Here is a 22857-nt window from a genome sequence, read left to right on the forward strand (position 1 = left end):
AGGACAGACACATCTCTTCCCCCCCCCCCCCCGCCTTCCCTCTGTCCCCTGGCATCCCTGGCCCCAAGAAGCGCCTCTGTGGGACAGCAACTTCACCATTCCCCCCCCCCCCCCAAGCTCTGCACAGCTGCATGGAGAGGTCAGCTCCACCTGGCTTTGCATCGGTCCCATCCCACTCTACCACCCTAACGAGACAGAGGCAGAGATAAGGAGCACAAGCCTCTGTGAACTGGGGACACAGGATTTTAGCACTGCTCCTGCATAGTGCAACTAATTAGAGGCTCATTCAAGCAGCCTTCAGGCCACCCAAAGATGGGTCGGGGCATGAAAGGAAACAGAGCAGAGTTGAATTGGAGTTGGGAAGGGACTTCCTTGGGGGTTGCATCTTCAGTCCTTCACCTGGGCTGATATTAGAGAGCAGAGCTGCCCCCAGTGCTGACAGCTGCAGCAGGGAGGGAAGGGGGGAGTCACCCCTCAGCCTGACAAGCCTCCCAAACCGTGCAGCTGCCTGAGTCTTGCAGCAGACAGCTCAAGACACTAACCAATGTAACTAATCCTACAGAAGTGAGTGGCAGGCCTGGGGATGAGCCAGGACTGGGCAATGCCAACCACACTGGTGGCTCCCCTTCTCTGAGCCATGCTCTGAAAACTCTCTTCCAAGCTCCATGGACTCCCCGGTGGGCAGCTCCAATCCCACCCAACAAGCATCCCCACAGGGCAGCCCCATGCCTTCCTGTCCACTCTGGATCCCTGCCAACTGACCTGGCAGCCCAGACCCTGTGGCCTGGTACAACCATAGCCTCCCTTCTCAGTCCTGCTACAGACTCCATACCCAGCACAGGGATACAGCTGCCTCTGAAGTGGGGCTCAGGGGTTGGGCAAACAGGCATCCCTTGAGACGCAGACACCTCTGAGGAGGGACATGAAAGATGCTCAGCAGCCACACCACACAGCTGGCATAGTAACCAAAAGCTCCCCCCAAACAGAAAAGCAACAGGAATTTTAAGAAATCTCCAGAATGGAGCAGAGCATGTCCCAGGGCTCTGGGCTCAGCCCTGCCAGCCAGGGGAGAGTAACTCTTATTGAGCCTTGCTTCTTCTTGCCCCACTCCCTGCAGCACAGTGGGGAAGGACACGGAAGGCTCCTTCCCCCAGACCAACTGCTGTCCCTAGGCGCTAGCGTGAAACACCTGCCCTGGGGAGCTCCTAGGCAGCACTCCTATGGGACCCCCCCACCCTATGGCCACCTCTGGATATGTGGGCTGCTCCCATGTTGCAGCAGCTACACCCAGATACACAATCACACACAACCCCACCCCAGCCCTATATACTGACACACCGCCATAACCATGCACACACCCCTACAGAGAAAGGCATCCCTCCAACCCTGTATGAACCACACACAGAGACAACCCTCAGCCCTATATATCCTACCCAAAGGCATATAAGCAGAGGCATAACTCTAAGCACACACAACTGTATACTCTTTCTTTCAGAGACACAACCCTCTACACACAGCACACACAAGATACAAAAATGGACCTGCACAAGTACCCTACACACATGGGCACGCGCACACAGACACGCGGCAGCAGCAGAGCTGTCACTTCAGAGAAGCCAAAAGTGGAAAGGAAATGTGAATGGGATGAGTGAGCACACACACACACACACACACACACACACAGGAAGAGAAACAAGCCAAAACACACACATACACAATTGCACACACTTGCCTGTTTTCACAGGGAGAGAGCTACACTTAGTCTCACAACCCTACTGACATACAGTCGCACATGGAGATGCACATAATCACACTGACAGTCAATGGTACACAACCCTACATACACCCACACAAAGATACAGAGACAGACACAATTTTACCATCATCCCACAGGGAGAGACACACAGCCTTTATATGCACACTGAAATGATCACACGCAATCCCATATACATTCACCATCATGTATTTGAACACACAACCCTGCAAACACACCCAGACACAAGCATGCACACAGAACCTGTCACACACAGGGGCAAGCCCACAGACCAAGTAGCCCACACTGATGGGCAGTCTCACACACATGGACAGACACACATGTTGACACAGCCACAATGACACAAGCCTGCACACACTAACATGGCTGCGCACACATGCTGCCTGGTCACGCTCCCTCTGACTGACACAATCACACACAAGTCCTACACACACACACACACACACACACACACACGTACACACACACACGTACACAGACACAATCGCAGCCCTTTTCTCATACGCTGCCACCAGCAGGGGCACATGCACCCCAACACACATATTCTTATACAAGTCCCCTGCAATATGCATAGCCTGACATGCACACTGACATTTACACATCGACACACATCCTGATACCCGCACAGCCTGACACACTCTCATACCCCAACACACAGCCTGACACACACTGACATTCACACAGACACACATCCTGATACCCGCACAGCCTGACACTCTCATATCCCAACATACAGCCTGACACACACACTGACATTTGCACACCCCGACACACACTCATACCCCAACACACATCCCAACACACACTGACATTTGCACACCGACACACGCTCCTTCCCCAACACACACCCCGACACACACTGACACATGCTCCTACCCCAACACACACCCCGACACACACACTGACACACGCTCCTACCCCAACACACACCCCGACACACACTGACACACGTTCCTACCCCAACACACAGCATGACACACACACTGACATTTGCACACCCCGACACACACTCATACCCCAACACACACTCATACCCCAACACACACCCCGACACACACTGACATTTGCACACCCCGACACACGCTCCTACCCCAACACACACACCCCGACACACACACTGACACATGCTCCTACCCCAACACACATCCCAACACACACTGACATTTGCACACCCCGACACACGCTCCTACCCCAACACACACCCCGACACACACTGACATTTGCACACCCCGACACACGCTCCTACCCCAACACACACCCCCCGACACACACACTGACACATGCTCCTACCCCAACACACACACTGACATTTGCACACCCCGACACACGCTCCTACCCCAACACACACCCCCCGACACACACACTGACACATGCTCCTACCCCAACACACACACTGACATTTGCACACCCCGACACACGCTCCTACCCCGCCACGTGCACAGCCCGACACAGCGGCCGGGACACGCGCCCCTCGCACACGCAGCGCCGCGCCTTGCACTGACACGCGCCCCTTGCACGCGCAGCCCCCGCGCCTTGCACTGACACGCGCCCCTTGCACGCGCAGCCCCCGCCCGCCCCCGCAGCCGCTCACCTGGCCGGCCCTAGGCGGCGCGGCGGCGGCGGCGGCGGCGGGCGGGCCCCGGCCCCCTGGCTGCCCGGCGGGCGGTGGGGCCCGGCTGCCAGCGCCCCATGCCCGGGCCCCGGCGGCTCCGCTGCGGCGGCGGCGCGCGCGGCTGGGCGGCTCCGGCCCGGCCGCCTCCCCCCGCCCGCACACGCCGCGCGGTTGCTAGGAGACGCGCTGCCGGCCCGCGCGCCGCGTTAACCCCTGCGGGGCCGGGGGCGCTCGCTGCCCCCCCGCCCCCGCCCGCGCGCGCCGCCCACGCGCCGGCCCCGCCCCTGCGCGGGCAGCCCCTCCCCGCGCGCAGCCTGCTCCCCCTCCCCACCCGTTCACCAGCCCCCGCGCGCATAGCCCCTCCCGCTCCCCAGCAGGTGTCCGCCCCCCGTTCATAGCCCCTCCCCTCCGCGCGCGCCCTGCCTGCAGCCCCCCCTTGCACTCACCCCCACCTCCAGCTGCCCCCCCGCCCCTAGGCATCCCCCAGCTGCCCCCCCCGCCCCTAAGCATCCCCCAGCTGCCCCCCCAGCATCCCTGCCCCCCCCGCCCCTAGGCATCCCCCAGCTGCCCCCCCCGCCCCTAAGCATCCCCCAGCTGCCCCCCCAGCATCCCTGCCCCCCCCGCCCCTAGGCATCCCCCAGCTGCCCCCCCCCGCCCCTAGGCATCCCCCAGCTGCCCCCCCAGCATCCCTGCCCCCCCCGCCCCTAGGCATCCCCCAGCTGCCCCCCCCCAGCATCCCTGCCCCCCCCATCCCTGCCCCCCCCGCCCCTAGGCATCCCCCAGCTGCCCCCCCAGCATCCCTGCCCCCCCCCCCGCCCCTAGGCATCCCCCAGCTGCCCCCCCCCCCCCCTCCCTGCCACCCCCGCCCCCCCCCCCTGCCCCCCCAGGCCCCCCCCGCCCCTATCCCCCAGCTGCCCCCCCCGCCCCTAGGCATCCCCCAGCTGCCCCCCCAGCATCCCCCCCCCGCCCCGCCCCGGCCCCCCAGCCCCCCCGCCCCTAGGCATCCCCCAGCTGCCCCCCCAGCATCCCTGCCCCCCCCGCCCCTAGGCATCCCCCAGCTGCCCCCCCCGCCCCTAGGCATCCCCCAGCTGCCCCCCCAGCATCCCTGCCCCCCCCGCCCCTAGGCATCCCCCAGCTGCCCCCCCCGCCCCTAGGCATCCCCCAGCTGCCCCCCCAGCATCCCTGCCCCCCCCCGCCCCTAGGCATCCCCCAGCTCCCTGCCCCCCCCGCCCCTAGGCATCCCCCAGCTGCCCCCCCAGCATCCCTGCCCCCCCCCGCCCCTAGGCATCCCCCAGCTGCCCCCCCCCCCGCCCCTAGGCATCCCCCAGCTGCCCCCCCAGCATCCCTGCCCCCCCCGCCCCTAGGCATCCCCCAGCTGCCCCCCCCGCCCCTAGGCATCCCCCAGCTGCCCCCCCAGCATCCCTGCCCCCCCCGCCCCTAGGCATCCCCCAGCTGCCCCCCCCCGCCCCCTCCCCCAGCTCCCCCAGCATGCCCCCCCCCCGCCCCCCCTGCCCCCCCCCCCCCCCGCCCCTAGGCATCCCCCAGCTGCCCCCCCCCAGCATCCCTGCCCCCCCGCCCCTAGGCATCCCCCAGCTGCCCCCCCCCGCCCCTAGGCATCCCCCAGCTGCCCCCCCAGCATCCCTGCCCCCCCCCCCCGCCCCTAGGCATCCCCCAGCTGCCCCCCCAGCATCCCTGCCCCCCCCGCCCCTAGGCATCCCCCAGCTGCCCCCCCCGCCCCTAAGCATCCCCCAGCTGCCCCCCCCCCAGCATCCCCCCTGCCCCCCCCCGCCCCTAGGCATCCCCCAGCTCCCCCCCCGCCCCTCCCCCCCCCCCCTGCCCCCCCCGCCCCTAGGCATCCCCCAGCTGCCCCCCCAGCATCCCTGCCCCCCCGCCCCTAGGCATCCCCCAGCTGCCCCCCCCCAGCATCCCTGCCCCCCCCCCCGCCCCTAGGCATCCCCCAGCTGCCCCCCCCGCCCCTAGGCATCCCCCAGCTGCCCCCCCCCCCAGCATCCCCCCTGCCCCCCCGCCCCTAGGCATCCCCCAGCTGCCCCCCCCCGCCCCTAGGCCCCCCAGCTGCCCCCCCCATCCCCGCCCCCCCCGCCCCTAGGCATCCCCCAGCTCCCCCCCAGCCCCCCCGCCCCTAGGCATCCCCCAGCTGCCCCCCCCCAGCATCCCTGCCCCCCCCCGCCCCTAGGCATGCCCCCCCCCCCCCGCATCCCCGCCCCCCCCCCCCCCCCCCCCCTGCCCCCCCCCCCGCCCCCCGCCCCTAGGCCCCCCCCCCCCCAGCTGCCCCCCCCAGCATCCCTGCCCCCCCCCGCCCCTAGGCATCCCCCAGCTGCCCCCCCCGCCCCAGCATCCCCCAGCTGCCCCCCCAGCCCCCCCGCCCCTAGGCATCCCCCAGCTGCCCCCCCCCGCCCCTAGGCATCCCCCAGCTGCCCCCCCAGCATCCCTGCCCCCCCCCCTGCCCCCCCGCCCCCCCTAGGCATCCCCCAGCTGCCCCCCCAGCATCCCTGCCCCCCCCATCCCCCCCCCCCCCGCCCCTAGGCATCCCCCAGCTGCCCCCCCAGCATCCCTGCCCCCCCCCCGCCCCTAGGCATCCCCCAGCTGCCCCCCCCCCCCCCCCCCCGCCCCTAGGCATCCCCCAGCTGCCCCCCCAGCCCCTCCCCCCCGCCCCTAGGCATCCCCCAGCTGCCCCCCCAGCATCCCTGCCCCCCCCGCCCCTAGGCATCCCCCAGCTGCCCCCCCCGCCCCTAGGCATCCCCCAGCTGCCCCCCCAGCATCCCTGCCCCCCCGCCCCTAGGCATCCCCCAGCTGCCCCCCCCCGCCCCTAGGCATCCCCCAGCTGCCCCCCCAGCATCCCTGCCCCCCTCGCCCCTAGGCATCCCCCAGCTCCCTGCCCCCCCAGCATCCCTGCCCCCCCCCCCCAGGCATCCCCCCAGCATCCCTGCCCCCCCCGCCCCTAGGCATCCCCCAGCTGCCCCCCCAGCATCCCTGCCCCCCCCGCCCCTAGGCATCCCCCCGCATCCCTGCCCCCCCCGCCCCTAGGCATCCCCCAGCTGACCCCCCCCCCCCCCAGCATCCCCTGCCCCCCCCGCCCCTAGGCATCCCCCCGCCCCCCCATCCCTGCCCCCCCCGCCCCTAGGCATCCCCAGCTGCACCCCCAGCATCCCTGCCCCCCCGCCCCTAGGCATCCCCCAGCTGCCCCCCCCAGAATCCCCCCCTGCCTCCCCCGCCCCTAGGCATCCCCCAGCTGCCCCCCCAGCATCCCTGCCCCCCCCGCCCCTAGGCATCCCCCAGCTGCCCCCCCAGCATCCCTGCCCCCCCCCGCCCCTAGGCATCCCCCAGCTGCCCCCCCAGCATCCCTGCCCCCCCCGCCCCTAGGCATCCCCCAGCTGCCCCCCCCCCCCTCCCAGCATCCCTGCCCCCCCCGCCCCTAGGCATCCCCCAGCTGCCCCCCCAGCATCCCTGCCCCCCCCGCCCCTAGGCATCCCCCAGCTGCCCCCCCAGCATCCCTGCCCCCCACACCCCTAGGCATCCCCCAGCTGCCCCCCCCCCCAGCATCCCTGCCCCCCCCCGCCCCTAGGCATCCCCCAGCTGCCCCCCCCCCGCCCCTAGGCATCCCCCAGCTGCCCCCCCCCCCAGCATCCCTGCCCCCCCCGCCCCTAGGCATCCCCCAGCTGCCCCCCCAGCATCCCTGCCCCCCACACCCCTAGGCATCCCCCAGCTGCCCCCCCCAGCATCCCTGCCCCCCCCTGCCCCTAGGCATCCCCCAGCTGCCCCCCCCGCCCCTAGGCATCCCCCAGCTGCCCCCCAGCATCCCTGCCCCCCCCCCGCCCCTAGGCATCCCCCAGCTGCCCCCTTCCCAGCATCCCTGCCCCCCCCGCCCCTAGGCATCCCCCAGCTGCCCCCTTCCCAGCATCCCTGCCCCCCCCGCCCCTAGGCATCCCCCAGCTGCCCCCCCAGCATCCCTGCCCCCCCCACCCCTAGGCATCCCCCAGCTGCCCCCCCCAGCATCCCTGCCACCCCCGCCCCTAGGCATCCCCCAGCTGCCCCCCCCCCGCCTCTAGGCATCCCCCAGCTGCCCCCCAGCATCCCCTGCCCCCCCCGCCCCTAGGCATCCCCCAGCTGCCCCCCCGCCCAGCATCCCTGCCCCCCTCGCCCCTAGGCATCCCCCAGCTGCCCCCCTTCCCAGCATCCCTGCCCCCCTCGCCCCTAGGCATCCCCCCGGCTGCCCCCCCAGCATCCCTGCCCCCCCCCCGCCCCTAGGCATCCCCCAGCTGCCCCCCTCCCAGCATCCCTGCCCCCCTCGCCCCTAGGCCTCCCCAGCTGCCCCCCCCAGCATCCCTGCCCCCCCCGCCCCTAGGCATCCCCCAGCTGCCCCCCTCCCAGCATCCCTGCCCCCCCGCCCCTAGGCATCCCCCAGCTGCCCCCCCAGCATCCCTGCCCCCCCCAGGCATCCCCCAGCTGCCCCCCCAGCATCCCTGCCCCCCCCCCCCGCCCCTAGGCATTCCCCAGCTGCCCCCCTCCCAGCATCCCTGCCCCCCCCGCCCCTAGGCATCCCCCAGCTGCCCCCCCGCCCCCTCCCAGCATCCCTGCCCCCCTCGCCCCTAGGCATCCCCCAGCTGCCCCCCTCCCAGCATCCCTGCCCCCCCCCGCCCCTAGGCATCCCCCAGCTGCCTCCCTCCCAGCATCCCTGCCCCCCCCGCCCCTAGGCATCCCCCAGCTGCCCCCCTCCCAGCATCCCTGCCCCCCCCCGCCCCTAGGTATCCCCCAGCTGCCCCTCATTTCCCTCTAGGTATCCCCCAGCTACCCCCACTCGCCCCTAGGTATCCCCCAGCTGCCCCCACTCACTCCCTCCCAGCATCCCTGGCCCCCACTCACTCACTTCCCCCCCCAGCATCACTGCCCCACCACTCACCCACCCAGGCATTCCCCCAGCTGCCCTGCCCTTCCCTCCCCAGCCACCCACTAATTATCCACCCACCCAAGCAGTCCCCTGCCCCTACACAGAGGCACTTACCTGCCCCAAACTCCCATCCTCCAATACACCTCTGTCATGGTGCCCCCCAGGCTGCCCACCCACTGCCCTATCAGCCCTGTATCCAGTGAGGGGAGCAGCCTGAGGGAACAGCACAGAGGGTAGGAAAGATGGGGGACCAGGCAATAGGCCTGCACAGGAGATCGGGGCAGCATGACAAAGGAGGTGGACAGGGTTACAGGATGGGGGAACATGGGTGCAGCACGTAGGCCGGGCACTGGTCAGGGGAAGGGAAGGCAGAAAAGTCAGGCTCAGCACACACTGGGGTAGGAAGTGGTGGCAGCAGTAGGGGCAAGTTCAGGGAGTCGGCGGGGGGGAGTGACAGGGCACTAGCAGTAGGGGCAAGTTCAGGGAGTCGGCGGGGGGGAGTGACAGGGCACTAGCAGTAGGGGCAAGTTCAGGGAGTCGGCGGGGGGGAAGTGGCAGGGCACTAGCAGTAGGGGCAAGTTCAGGGAGTCGGCGGGGGGGAGTGACAGGGCACTAGCAGTAGGGGCAAGTTCAGGGAGTCGGCGGGGGGGAGTGACAGGGCACTAGCAGTAGGGGCAAGTTCAGGGAGTCGGCGGGGGGGAGTGACAGGGCACTAGCAGTAGGGGCAAGTTCAGGGAGTCGGCGGGGGGGGAGTGACAGGGCACTAGCAGTAGGGGCAAGTTCAGGGAGTCGGCGGGGGGGAGTGACAGGGCACTAGCAGTAGGGGCAAGTTCAGGGAGTCGGCGGGGGGGAGTGACAGGGCACTAGCAGTAGGGGCAAGTTCAGGGAGTCGGCGGGGGGGAGTGACAGGGCACTAGCAGTAGGGGCAAGTTCAGGGAGTCGGCGGGGGGGGAGTGACAGGGCACTAGCAGTAGGGGCAAGTTCAGGGAGTCGGCGGGGGGGGAGTGACAGGGCACTAGCAGTAGGGGCAAGTTCAGGGAGTCGGCGGGGGGGAGTGACAGGGCACTAGCAGTAGGGGCAAGTTCAGGGAGTCGGCGGGGGGGAGTGACAGGGCACTAGCAGTAGGGGCAAGTTCAGGGAGTCGGCGGGGGGGAGTGACAGGGCACTAGCAGTAGGGGCAAGTTCAGGGAGTCGGCGGGGGGGAGTGACAGGGCACTAGCAGTAGGGGAAGTTCAGGGAGTCGGCGGGGGGGGAGTGACAGGGCACTAGCAGTAGGGGCAAGCTCAGGGAGTCGGCGGGGGGGGAGTGACAGGGCACTAGCAGTAGGGGCAAGTTCAGGGAGTCGGCGGGGGGGGAGTGACAGGGCACTAGCAGTAGGGGCAAGTTCAGGGAGTCGGCGGGGGGGAGTGACAGGGCACTAGCAGTAGGGGCAAGTTCAGGGAGTCGGCGGGGGGGAGTGACAGGGCACTAGCAGTAGAGGCAAGTTCAGGGAGTCGGCGGGGTGGAGTGACAGGGCACTAGCAGTAGGGGCAAGTTCAGGGAGTCGGCGGGGGGGAGTGACAGGGCACTAGCAGTAGGGGCAAGTTCAGGGAGTCGGCGGGGGGGAGTGACAGGGCACTAGCAGTAGGGGCAAGTTCAGGGAGTCGGCGGGGGGGGAGTGACAGGGCACTAGCAGTAGGGGCAAGTTCAGGGAGTCGGCGGGGGGGAGTGACAGGGCACTAGCAGTAGGGGCAAGTTCAGGGAGTCGGCGGGGGGGGAGTGACAGGGCACTAGCAGTAGGGGCAAGTTCAGGGAGTCGGCGGGGGGGAGTGACAGGGCACTAGCAGTAGGGGCAAGTTCAGGGAGTCGGCGGGGGGGAGTGACAGGGCACTAGCAGTAGGGGCAAGTTCAGGGAGTCGGCGGGGGGGAGTGACAGGGCACTAGCAGTAGGGGCAAGTTCAGGGAGTCGGCGGGGGGGAGTGACAGGGCACTAGCAGTAGGGGCAAGTTCAGGGAGTCGGCGGGGGAGAGTGACAGGGCACTAGCAGTAGAGGCAAGTTCAGGGAGTCGGCGGGGGGGGAGTGACAGGGCACTAGCAGTAGGGGCAAGTTCAGGGAGTCGGCGGGGGGGGAGTGACAGGGCACTAGCAGTAGGGGCAAGTTCAGGGAGTCGGCGGGGGGGAGTGACAGGGCACTAGCAGTAGGGGCAAGTTCAGGGAGTCGGCGGGGGGGGAGTGACAGGGCACTAGCAGTAGGGGCAAGTTCAGGGAGTCGGCGGGGGGGAGTGACAGGGCACTAGCAGTAGGGGCAAGTTCAGGGAGTCGGCGGGGGGGGAGTGTCAGGGCACTAGCAGTAGGGGCAAGTTCAGGGAGTCGGCGGGGGGGAGTGACAGGGCACTAGCAGTAGGGGCAAGTTCAGGGAGTCGGCGGGGGGGAGTGACAGGGCACTAGCAGTAGGGGCAAGTTCAGGGAGTCGGCGGGGGGGAGTGACAGGGCACTAGCAGTAGGGGCAAGTTCAGGGAGTCGGCGGGGGGGGAGTGACAGGGCACTAGCAGTAGGGGCAAGTTCAGGGAGTCGGCGGGGGGGAGTGACAGGGCACTAGCAGTAGGGGCAAGTTCAGGGAGTCGGCGGGGGGGAGTGACAGGGCACTAGCAGTAGGGGCAAGTTCAGGGAGTCGGCGGGGGGGGAGTGACAGGGCACTAGCAGTAGGGGCAAGTTCAGGGAGTCGGCGGGGGGGAGTGACAGGGCACTAGCAGTAGGGGCAAGTTCAGGGAGTCGGCGGGGGGGAGTGACAGGGCACTAGCAGTAGGGGCAAGTTCAGGGAGTCGGCGGGGGGGGAGTGACAGGGCACTAGCAGTAGGGGCAAGTTCAGGGAGTCGGCGGGGGGAGTGACAGGGCACTAGCAGTAGGGGCAAGTTCAGGGAGTCGGCGGGGGGGAGTGACAGGGCACTAGCAGTAGGGGCAAGTTCAGGGAGTCGGCGGGGGGGAGTGACAGGGCACTAGCAGTAGGGGCAAGTTCAGGGAGTCGGCGGGGGGGAGTGACAGGGCACTAGCAGTAGGGGCAAGTTCAGGGAGTCGGCGGGGGGGGAGTGACAGGGCACTAGCAGTAGGGGCAAGTTCAGGGAGTCGGCGGGGGGGGAGTGACAGGGCACTAGCAGTAGGGGCAAGTTCAGGGAGTCGGCGGGGGGGAGTGACAGGGCACTAGCAGTAGGGGCAAGTTCAGGGAGTCGGCGGGGGGGGAGTGACAGGGCACTAGCAGTAGGGGCAAGTTCAGGGAGTCGGCGGGGGGGAGTGACAGGGCACTAGCAGTAGGGGCAAGTTCAGGGAGTCGGCGGGGGGGAGTGACAGGGCACTAGCAGTAGGGGCAAGTTCAGGGAGTCGGCGGGGGGAGTCACAGGGCACTAGCAGTAGGGGCAAGTTGAGGGAGTCGGCGGGGGGGGAGTGACAGGGCACTAGCAGTAGGGGCAAGTTCAGGGAGTCGGCGGGGGGGGAGTGACAGGGCACTAGCAGTAGGGGCAAGTTCAGGGAGTCGGCGGGGGGGGAGTGACAGGGCACTAGCAGTAGGGGCAAGTTCAGGGAGTCGGCGGGGGGGGAGTGACAGGGCACTAGCAGTAGGGGCAAGTTCAGGGAGTCGGCGGGGGGGAGTGGCAGGGCACTAGCAGTAGGGGCAAGCTCAGGGAGTCGGCGGGGGGGAGTGACAGGGCACTAGCAGTAGGGGCAAGTTCAGGGAGTCGGCGGGGGGGAGTGACAGGGCACTAGCAGTAGGGGCAAGTTCAGGGAGTCGGCGGGGGGGGAGTGACAGGGCACTAGCAGTAGGGGCAAGTTCAGGGAGTCGGCGGGGGGGAGTGACAGGGCACTAGCAGTAGGGGCAAGTTCAGGGAGTCGGCGGGGGGGAGTGACAGGGCACTAGCAGTAGGGGCAAGTTCAGGGAGTCGGCGGGGGGGAGTGACAGGGCACTAGCAGTAGGGGCAAGTTCAGGGAGTCGGCGGGGGGGAGTGACAGGGCACTAGCAGTAGGGGCAAGTTCAGGGAGTCGGCGGGGGGGGAGTGACAGGGCACTAGCAGTAGGGGCAAGATCAGGGAGTCGGCGGGGGGGGAGTGACAGGGCACTAGCAGTAGGGGCAAGTTCAGGAAGTCGGCGGGGGGGAGTGACAGGGCACTAGCAGTAGGGGCAAGTTCAGGGAGTCGGCGGGGCGGAGTGACAGGGCACTAGCAGTAGGGGCAAGTTCAGGGAGTCGGCGGGGGGGGAGTGACAGGGCACTAGCAGTAGGGGCAAGTTCAGGGAGTCGGCGGGGGGGGAAGTCACAGGGCACTAGCAGTAGGGGCAAGCTCAGGGAGTCGGCGGGGGGAAGTGGCAGGGCACTAGCAGTAGGGGCAAGTTCAGGGAGTCGGCGGGGGGGGAGTGACAGGGCACTAGCAGTAGGGGCAAGTTCAGGGAGTCGGCGGGGGGGGAGTGACAGGGCACTAGCAGTAGGGGCAAGTTCAGGGAGTCGGCGGGGGGGAGTGACAGGGCACTAGCAGTAGGGGCAAGTTCAGGGAGTCGGCGGGGGGAGTGACAGGGCACTAGCAGTAGGGGCAAGTTCAGGGAGTCGGCGGGTGGGAGTGACAGGGCACTAGCAGTAGGGGCAAGTTCAGGGAGTCGGCGGGGGGAGTGACAGGGCACTAGCAGTAGGGGCAAGTTCAGGGAGTCGGCGGGGGGGGAGTGACAGGGCACTAGCAGTAGGGGCAAGTTCAGGGAGTCGGCGGGGGGGAGTGACAGGGCACTAGCAGTAGGGGCAAGTTCAGGGAGTCGGCGGGGGGGGAGTGACAGGGCACTAGCAGTAGGGGCAAGTTCAGGGAGTCGGCGGGGGGGAGTGACAGGGCACTAGCAGTAGGGGCAAGTTCAGGGAGTCGGCGGGGGGGAGTGACAGGGCACTAGCAGTAGGGGCAAGTTCAGGGAGTCGGCGGGGGGGAGTGACAGGGCACTAGCAGTAGGGGCAAGTTCAGGGAGTCGGCGGGGGGAGTGACAGGGCATTAGCAGTAGGGGCAAGTTCAGGGAGTCGGCGGGGGGGAGTGACAGGGCACTAGCAGTAGGGGCAAGTTCAGGGAGTCGGCGGGGGGGAGTGACAGGGCACTAGCAGTAGGGGCAAGTTCAGGGAGTCGGCGGGGGGGAGTGACAGGGCACTAGCAGTAGGGGCAAGTTCAGGGAGTCGGCGGGGGGAGTGACAGGGCACTAGCAGTAGGGGCAAGTTCAGGGAGTCGGCGGGGGGGAGTGACAGGGCACTAGCAGTAGGGGCAAGTTCAGGGAGTCGGCGGGGGAGAGTGACAGGGCACTAGCAGTAGAGGCAAGTTCAGGGAGTCGGCGGGGGGGGAGTGACAGGGCACTAGCAGTAGGGGCAAGTTCAGGGAGTCGGCGGGGGGGAGTGACAGGGCACTAGCAGTAGGGGCAAGTTCAGGGAGTCGGCGGGGGGGGAGTGACAGGGCACTAGCAGTAGGGGCAAGTTCAGGGAGTCGGCGGGGGGGAGTGACAGGGCACTAGCAGTAGGGGCAAGTTCAGGGAGTCGGCGGGGGGGAGTGACAGGGCACTAGCAGTAGGGGCAAGTTCAGGGAGTCGGCGGGGGGGGAGTGACAGGGCACTAGCAGTAGGGGCAAGTTCAGGGAGTCGGCGGGGGGGGAGTGACAGGGCACTAGCAGTAGGGGCAAGTTCAGGGAGTCGGCGGGGGGGAGTGACAGGGCACTAGCAGTAGGGGCAAGTTCAGGGAGTCGGCGGGGGGGGAGTGACAGGGCACTAGCAGTAGGGGCAAGTTCAGGGAGTCGGCGGGGGGGAGTGACAGGGCACTAGCAGTAGGGGCAAGTTCAGGGAGTCGGCGGGGGGGAGTGACAGGGCACTAGCAGTAGGGGCAAGTTCAGGGAGTCGGCGGGGGGGGAGTGACAGGGCACTAGCAGTAGGGGCAAGTTCAGGGAGTCGGCGGGGGGGAGTGACAGGGCACTAGCAGTAGGGGCAAGTTCAGGGAGTCGGCGGGGGGGGAGTGACAGGGCACTAGCAGTAGGGGCAAGTTCAGGGAGTCAGCGGGGGGGAGTGACAGGGCACTAGCAGTAGGGGCAAGTTCAGGGAGTCGGCGGGGGAGAGTGACAGGGCACTAGCAGTAGAGGCAAGTTCAGGGAGTCGGCGGGGGGGGAGTGACAGGGCACTAGCAGTAGGGGCAAGTTCAGGGAGTCAGCGGGGGGGAGTGACAGGGCACTAGCAGTAGGGGCAAGTTCAGGGAGTCGGCGGGGGAGAGTGACAGGGCACTAGCAGTAGGGGCAAGTTCAGGGAGTCGGCGGGGGGGAAGTGACAGGGCACTAGCAGTAGGGGCAAGTTCAGGGAGTCGGCGGGGGGGGAGTGACAGGGCACTAGCAGTAGGGGCAAGTTCAGGGAGTCGGCGGGGGGGAGTGACAGGGCACTAGCAGTAGGGGCAAGTTCAGGGAGTCGGCGGGGGGGGAGTGACAGGGCACTAGCAGTAGGGGCAAGTTCAGGGAGTCGGCGGGGGGGGAGTGACAGGGCACTAGCAGTAGGGGCAAGTTCAGGGAGTCGGCGGGGGGGAGTGACAGGGCACTAGCAGTAGGGGCAAGTTCAGGGAGTCGGCGGGGGGGGAGTGACAGGGCACTAGCAGTAGGGGCAAGTTCAGGGAGTCGGCGGGGGGGGAGTCACAGGGCACTAGCAGTAGGGGCAAGTTCAGGGAGTCGGCGGGGGGGGAGTGACAGGGCACTAGCAGTAGGGGCAAGTTCAGGGAGTCGGCAGGGGGAGTGACAGGGCACTAGCAGTAGGGGCAAGTTCAGGGAGTCGGCGGGGGGGAGTGACAGGGCACTAGCAGTAGGGGCAAGTTCAGGGAGTCGGCGGGGGGGGAGTGACAGGGCACTAGCAGTAGGGGCAAGTTCAGGGAGTCGGCGGGGGGGGAGTGACAGGGCACTAGCAGTAGGGGCAAGTTCAGGGAGTCGGCGGGGGGGAGTGACAGGGCACTAGCAGTAGAGGCAAGTTCAGGGAGTCGGCGGGGGGGGGGGGGGGGGGGGGGGAGTGACAGGGCACTAGCAGTAGGGGCAAGTTCAGGGAGTCGGCGGGGGGGAGTGACAGGGCACTAGCAGTAGGGGCAAGTTCAGGGAGTCGGCGGGGGGGGAGTGACAGGGCACTAGCAGTAGGGGCAAGCTCAGGGAGTCGGCGGGGGGGAGTGACAGGGCACTAGCAGTAGGGGCAAGTTCAGGGAGTCGGCGGGGGGGAGTGACAGGGCACTAGCAGTAGGGGCAAGTTCAGGGAGTCGGCGGGGGGGGAGTGACAGGGCACTAGCAGTAGGGGCAAGTTCAGGGAGTCGGCGGGGGGGAGTGACAGGGCACTAGCAGTAGGGGCAAGTTCAGGGAGTCGGCGGGGGGGAGTGACAGGGCACTAGCAGTAGAAGTGTGGAGGAGCTGGGGGTAAAAATGAGGAGAGGTGCAGGAAGAAAATCCCAGCTGTTCCTCAGGTGAATCCAATGGGATCCCATGCCTGCCTTGTCCCTACCCCAGATGTGCCCTAACCTGTCTGCATCCCTTGCTAATTTATCACCCCAGCCATAATTTCTCCCCTGACCTCTCATCCTAACCTCTAGTTCCTTTCCAGCCTGCCCACCCCCTTGACCCAACTCTAAATTCCTTGGGTGCCCCAGAAATCCCAGCAGGTTATTTTATGATGGGTCAGCGCAGGCCCTGCTGCTGTGAGTGTGGACAGCCTGAGTGGTTTTTCACGGCCTACAGCAGTCTAGTTTTGGACCACACAACTACACTGCTCTAAAGCACATTTAAAACCACAAAAGTGGCCACAGCAGCCCTGGATTCACTACCCCAGTGTAAATGCCACACCATTAGGCCATGTCTGCACTGCACACCAAGGGGGGTTTACATCAAGCTTGCTCCCTGCAAGAGCCTAGCAGGGACAAGGCATCTGTACTTCTTACCTGGCTGGAGCAACTAGGCATGGGTAGCCCTGCCCCCTCACACCCTGGGGGCATCTTTGCTCCGCCAACCTGTGCTGGAAGGGAGGCTGCCAGCAGATGCATGCTGGAAAAGCCTTTGCCCTTAAACACAAACTCAGGAGAAGGGGTTCTCTGCAGACCGGTGAAAATCCTAGTGTAAACAGGTTATTTGCATCTCAGTCTGTTAGCAGGCAGAGGTAACAAGGTACTTGACATGGAAAAAAACCCATACAGCTGTGTTCTTAAGTCAGTTAGGCCAGGCAGCTCTCGGTTTAAAGCAGCATGATGTTGCAGTTTGAGTTCAAGCTGCCAGGGTGCCTGGTTGAACTCATGCTGAGAACCCATGTGAAAAGCCCAGGTCCCAGGGCTTCACTGCTATTCTACCCCAGTATAAAGTTAAGCACATGCCTATTTTGGTGTGGAAACACACTTGGGACTGGCTGGTGCACCAACCAACTCCTGAAACTAGGCTACAAGGCATGGCCTTGGTGCAAACACTCCACAACCAGCTTCCAGGAGGGGAACATTTCCTGCACCCCCACCCAGTTACACTCACTTGGAGGCAGAGGTCACGTGTTCAGCCTCTGCACAAGGATTCCCCATCACATTCAGCAGCTAGTGAACACGGCAGATGTGATGGTGAGACAAACATGTCAGGGGCCCTGAACCTTCCCCTTCCCCAGTCCCTCTCTAAGGCGACCACTAGAGCCACCTATCTACTTCATACACCAGCCCCACCCCTAACCTAGCCCCCTACTTTTAACCTTACCTTTCCTCTCCCTAAGCCCAGCTCCCTGCAAACTCTGACTCTGCCCTAGGCCCTGCCCAAACCCCAGCCCTAGGCCTTCACCCTCACTGCCCTACCAAGCCTCAGCTCCTCCCCGGCACGTGCAGCTGGGGACAGGAAGGACAGTAGGACAGGCCTGCAGGAACCTGCTGACAGAGGGAGCAGAGGAATGGGGGGGGAGGGAAACAGCCTTGAGAATGGAGGATAAACTGGAGGAGGTGAACGACCCCAATAGGAAGGGCCAAGTCAAGACCTCCAGGACATTACATGTTCCAGACAGCAGCCTCACCCCCTGCCTCGGAGAGAAAACCCCAGAGCAGCAGGGAACCAGGTTGAGGTGTTCTCCCCTGGCAGTCAGTGCTGATCACAGTGCAGCACTAGGGGGCACCATGGTGCAGAAAGTGAGTGCAGTAAGGGGAACCGTGCTGCCTGGTGTTGGGGTGTTCAGTAGGGGGTGCTCTCCCTGGCAGTCAGTGCTGATCACAGTGCAGCACTAGGGGGCACCATGGTGCAGAAAGTGAGTGCAGTAAGGGGCACCGTGCTGCCTGGTGTTGGGGTGTTCAGTAAGGGGTGCTCTCCCCGGCAGTCAGTGCTGATCACAGTGCAGCACTAGGGGGCACCAAGGTGCAGAAAGTGAGTGCAGTAAGGGGAACCGTGCTGCCTGGTGTTGGGGTGTTCAGTAGGGGGTGCTCTCCCCGGCAGTCAGTGCTGATCACAGTGCAGCACTAGGGGGCACCATGGTGCAGAAAGTGAGTGCAGTAAGGGGCACCGTGCTGCCTGGTGTTGGGGTGTTCAGTAGGGGGTGCTCTCCCCGGCAGTCAGTGCTGATCACAGTGCAGCACTAGGGGGCACCATGGTGCAGAAAGTGAGTGCAGTAAGGGGCACCGTGCTGCCTGGTGTTGGGGTGTTCAGTAGGGGGTGCTCTCCCCGGCAGTCAGTGCTGATCACAGTGCAGCACTAGGGGGCACCAAGGTGCAGAAAGTGAGTGCAGTAAGGGGCACCGTGCTGCCTGGTGTTGGGGTGTTCAGTAGGGGGTGCTCTCCCCGGCAGTCAGTGCTGATCACAGTGCAGCACTAGGGGGCACCATGGTGCAGAAAGTGAATGCAGTAAGGGGAACCGTGCTGCCTGGTGTTGGGGTGTTCAGTAGGGGGTGCTCTCCCCGGCAGTCAGTGCTGATCACAGTGCAGCACTAGGGGGCACCAAGGTGCAGAAAGTGAGTGCAGTAAGGGGCACCGTGCTGCCTGGTGTTGGGGTGTTCAGTAGGGGGTGTTCTCCCCTGGCAGTCAGTGCTGATCGCAGTGCAGCACTAGGGGGCACCAAGGTGCAGAAAGTGAGTGCAGTAAGGGGCACCGTGCTGCCTGGTGTTGGGGTGTTCAGTAAGGGGTGCTCTCCCCGGCAGTCAGTGCTGATCACAGTGCAGCACTAGGGGGCACCATGGTGCAGAAAGTGAGTGCAGTAAGGGGCACCATGCTGCCTGGTGTTGGGGTGTTCAGTAGGGGGTGCTCTCCCCGGCAGTCAGTGCTGATCACAGTGCAGCACTAGGGGGCACCAAGGTGCAGAAAGTGAGTGCAGTAAGGGGAACCGTGCTGCCTGGTGTTGGGGTGTTCAGTAAGGGGTGTTCTCCCCTGGCAGTCAGTGCTGATCACAGTGCAGCACTAGGGGGCACGAAGGTGCAGAAAGTGAGTGCAGTAAGGGGAACCGTGCTGCCTGGTGTTGGGGTGTTCAGTAAGGGGTGTTCTCCCCTGACAGTCAGTGCTGATCACAGTGCAGCACTAGGGGGCACCATGGTGCAGAAAGTGAGTGCAGTAAGGGGCACCGTGCTGCCTGGTGTCGGGGTGTTCAGTAAGGGGTGCTCTCCCCTGACAGTCAGTGCTGATCACAGTGCAGCACAAGGGGGCACCATGGTGCAGAAAGTGAGTGCAGTAAGGGGAACCGTGCTGCCTGGTGTTGGGGTGTTCAGTAGGGGGTGCTCTCCCCGGCAGTCAGTGCTGATCACAGTGCAGCACTAGGGGGCACCATGGTGCAGAAAGTGAGTGCAGTAAGGGGCACCATGCTGCCTGGTGTTGGGGTGTTCAGTAGGGGGTGCTCTCCCCGGCAGTCAGTGCTGATCACAGTGCAGCACTAGGGGGCACCAAGGTGCAGAAAGTGAGTGCAGTAAGGGGAACCGTGCTGCCTGGTGTTGGGGTGTTCAGTAAGGGGTGTTCTCCCCTGGCAGTCAGTGCTGATCACAGTGCAGCACTAGGGGGCACCAAGGTGCAGAAAGTGAGTGCAGTAAGGGGAACCGTGCTGCCTGGTGTCGGGGTGTTTAGTAGGGGGTGCTCTCCCCGGCAGTCAGTGCTGATCACAGTGCAGCACTAGGGGGCACCATGGTGCAGAAAGTGAGTGCAGTAAGGGGAACCGTGCTGCCTGGTGTTGGGGTGTTCAGTAAGGGGTGCTCTCCCCGGCAGTCAGTGCTGATCACAGTGCAGCACTAGGGGGCACCAAGGTGCAGAAAGTGAGTGCAGTAAGGGGAACCGTGCTGCCTGGTGTTGGGGTGTTCAGTAGGGGGTGCTCTCCCCTGGCAGTCAGTGCTGATCACAGTGCAGCACTAGGGGGCACCAAGGTGCAGAAAGTGAGTGCAGTAAGGGGAACCGTGCTGCCTGGTGTTGGGGTGTTCAGTAGGGGGTGCTCTCCCCGGCAGTCAGTGCTGATCACAGTGCAGCACTAGGGGGCACCAAGGTGCAGAAAGTGAGTGCAGTAAGGGGAACCGTGCTGCCTGGTGTTGGGGTGTTCAGTAGGGGGTGCTCTCCCCTGGCAGTCAGTGCTGATCACAGTGCAGCACTAGGGGGCACCAAGGTGCAGAAAGTGAGTGCAGTAAGGGGAACCGTGCTGCCTGGTGTTGGGGTGTTCAGTAAGGGGTGCTCTCCCCGGCAGTCAGTGCTGATCACAGTGCAGCACTAGGGGGCACCATGGTGCAGAAAGTGAGTGCAGTAAGGGGAACCGTGCTGCCTGGTGTTGGGGTGTTCAGTAGGGGGTGCTCTCCCCGGCAGTCAGTGCTGATCACAGTGCAGCACTAGGGGGCACCAAGGTGCAGAAAGTGAGTGCAGTAAGGGGAACCGTGCTGCCTGGTGTTGGGGTGTTCAGTAAGGGGTGTTCTCCCCTGGCAGTCAGTGCTGATCACAGTGCAGCACTAGGGGGCACCATGGTGCAGAAAGTGAGTGCAGTAAGGGGAACCGTGCTGCCTGGTGTTGGGGTGTTCAGTAGGGGGTGTTCTCCCCGGCAGTCAGTGCTGATCGCAGTGCAGCACTAGGGGGCACCAAGGTGCAGAAAGTGAGTGCAGTAAGGGGCACCATGCTGCCTGGTGTTGGGGTGTTCAGTAGGGGGTGCTCTCCCCGGCAGTCAGTGCTGATCACAGTGCAGCACTAGGGGGCACCAAGGTGCAGAAAGTGAGTGCAGTAAGGGGAACCGTGCTGCCTGGTGTTGGGGTGTTCAGTAAGGGGTGTTCTCCCCTGGCAGTCAGTGCTGATCGCAGTGCAGCACTAGGGGGCACCATGGTGCAGAAAGTGAGTGCAGTAAGGGGAACCGTGCTGCCTGGTGTTGGGGTGTTCAGTAAGGGGTGCTCTCCCCGGAAGTCAGTGCTGATCACAGTGCAGCACTAGGGGGCACCAAGGTGCAGAAAGTGAGTGCAGTAAGGGGAACCGTGCTGCCTGGTGTTGGGGTGTTCAGTAGGGGGTGCTCTCCCCGGCAGTCAGTGCTGATCGCAGTGCAGCACTAGGGGGCACCAAGGTGCAGAAAGTGAGTGCAGTAAGGGGCACCGTGCTGCCTGGTGTTGGGGTGTTCAGTAGGGGGTGCTCTCCCCGGTAGTCAGTGCTGATCACAGTGCAGCACTAGGGGGCACCATGGTGCAGAAAGTGAGTGCAGTAAGGGGCACCGTGCTGCCTGGTGTTGGGGTGTTCAGTAAGGGGTGCTCTCCCCGGCAGTCAGTGCTGATCACAGTGCAGCACTAGGGGGCACCATGGTGCAGACAGTGAGTGCAGTAAGGGGCACCATGCTGCCTGGTGTTGGGGTGTTCAGTAAGGGGTGTTCTCCCCTGGCAGTCAGTGCTGATCACAGTGCAGCACTAGGGGGCACCATGGTGCAGAAAGTGAGTGCAGTAAGGGGAACCGTGCTGCCTGGTGTTGGGGTGTTCAGTAAGGGGTGCTCTCCCCGGAAGTCAGTGCTGATCGCAGTGCAGCACTAGGGGGCACCATGGTGCAGAAAGTGAGTGCAGTAAGGGGAACCGTGCTGCCTGGTGTTGGGGTGTTCAGTAGGGGGTGCTCTCCCCGGCAGTCAGTGCTGATCACAGTGCAGCACTAGGGGGCACCAAGGTGCAGAAAGTGAGTGCAGTAAGGGGAACCGTGCTGCCTGGTGTTGGGGTGTTCAGTAAGGGGTGTTCTCCCCTGGCAGTCAGTGCTGATCACAGTGCAGCACTAGGGGGCACCAAGGTGCAGAAAGTGAGTGCAGTAAGGGGAACCGTGCTGCCTGGTGTTGGGGTGTTCAGTAAGGGGTGTTCTCCCCTGGCAGTCAGTGCTGATCGCAGTGCAGCACTAGGGGGCACCATGGTGCAGAAAGTGAGTGCAGTAAGGGGAACCGTGCTGCCTGGTGTTGGGGTGTTCAGTAGGGGGTGCTCTCCCCGGCAGTCAGTGCTGATCACAGTGCAGCACTAGGGGGCACCATGGTGCAGAAAGTGAGTGCAGTAAGGGGAACTGTGCTGCCTGGTGTTGGGGTGTTCAGCAGGGGGTGCTCTCCCTGGCAGTCAGTGCTGATCACAGTGCAGCACTAGGGGGCACCATGGTGCAGAAAGTGAGTGCAGTAAGGGGAACCGTGCTGCCTGGTGTTGGGGTGTTCAGTAGGGGGTGCTCTCCCCGGCAGTCAGTGCTGATCGCAGTGCAGCACTAGGGGGCACCAAGGTGCAGAAAGTGAGTGCAGTAAGGGGCACCGTGCTGCCTGGTGTTGGGGTGTTCAGTAGGGGGTGCTCTCCCCGGCAGTCAGTGCTGATCACAGTGCAGCACTAGGGGGCACCATGGTGCAGAAAGTGAGTGCAGTAAGGGGCACCGTGCTGCCTGGTGTTGGGGTGTTCAGTAAGGGGTGCTCTCCCTGGCAGTCAGTGCTGATCACAGTGCAGCACTAGGGGGCACCAACGTGCAGAAAGTGAGTGCAGTAAGGGGAACCGTGCTGCCTGGTGTTGGGGTGTTCAGTAGGGGGTGCTCTCCCCTGGCAGTCAGTGCTGATCACAGTGCAGCACTAGGGGGCACCATGGTGCAGAAAGTGAGTGCAGTAAGGGGCACCATGCTGCCTGATGTTGGGGTGTTCAGTAGGGGGTGCTCTCCCCTGGCAGTCAGTGCTGATCACAGTGCAGCACTAGGGGGCACCATGGTGCAGAAAGTGAGTGCAGTAAGGGGAACCGTGCTGCCTGATGTTGGGGTGTTCAGTAGGGGGTGCTCTCCCCTGGCAGTCAGTGCTGATCGCAGTGCAGCACTAGGGGGCACCAAGGTGCAGAAAGTGAGTGCAGTAAGGGGAACCGTGCTGCCTGGTGTTGGGGTGTTCAGTAGGGGGTGCTCTCCCCGGCAGTCAGTGCTGATTGCAGTGCGGCACTAGGGGGTGCTGTGCTGCACAGACAGTGCATGGAGGTGCACCATGCTGCATGGCACCGGGAGCCCAGCAGGGGCTTCCAGGAGTCCAGCAGACGGTGCCATGCTGCGTGGCACCGGATGGGTGCTGGGGCTTCATTATCCCCACGGCAGTGAGTCTGCGTCACCTCCCTTCATCTCTCCTTGGGGTTTCCATGGAAACCTTTTAAGCCAACTTCTCAGGGAGACAAAAT

General features: G+C 65.0%; 1 protein-coding gene across 8 annotated transcripts in view; it reads right to left on the bottom strand.

Annotated features, from left to right (window-relative positions):
* The window catches only part of SYNGAP1 (synaptic Ras GTPase activating protein 1), a 104685-nt gene that overhangs the window by 58608 nt on the left and 23220 nt on the right, over nt 1–22857 (bottom strand). For 2 of the 8 annotated variants that reach the window (XM_075915663.2, XM_075915662.2), the window contains exon 1: nt 3366–3523. The exons of the other annotated variants lie outside the window; for them this stretch is intronic. The gene's annotated coding sequence lies outside the window, so the exon portion shown is untranslated. Of the gene's footprint in view, nt 1–3365; nt 3524–22857 lie in introns of those variants that run through there. 8 annotated transcript variants of the gene reach the window in all.

The sequence above is a fragment of the Pelodiscus sinensis genome, chromosome 19 (assembly GCF_052426305.1).
Source record: "Pelodiscus sinensis isolate ZL-2025 chromosome 19, ASM5242630v1, whole genome shotgun sequence".
Lineage (NCBI taxonomy): Eukaryota > Metazoa > Chordata > Testudines > Trionychidae > Pelodiscus > Pelodiscus sinensis.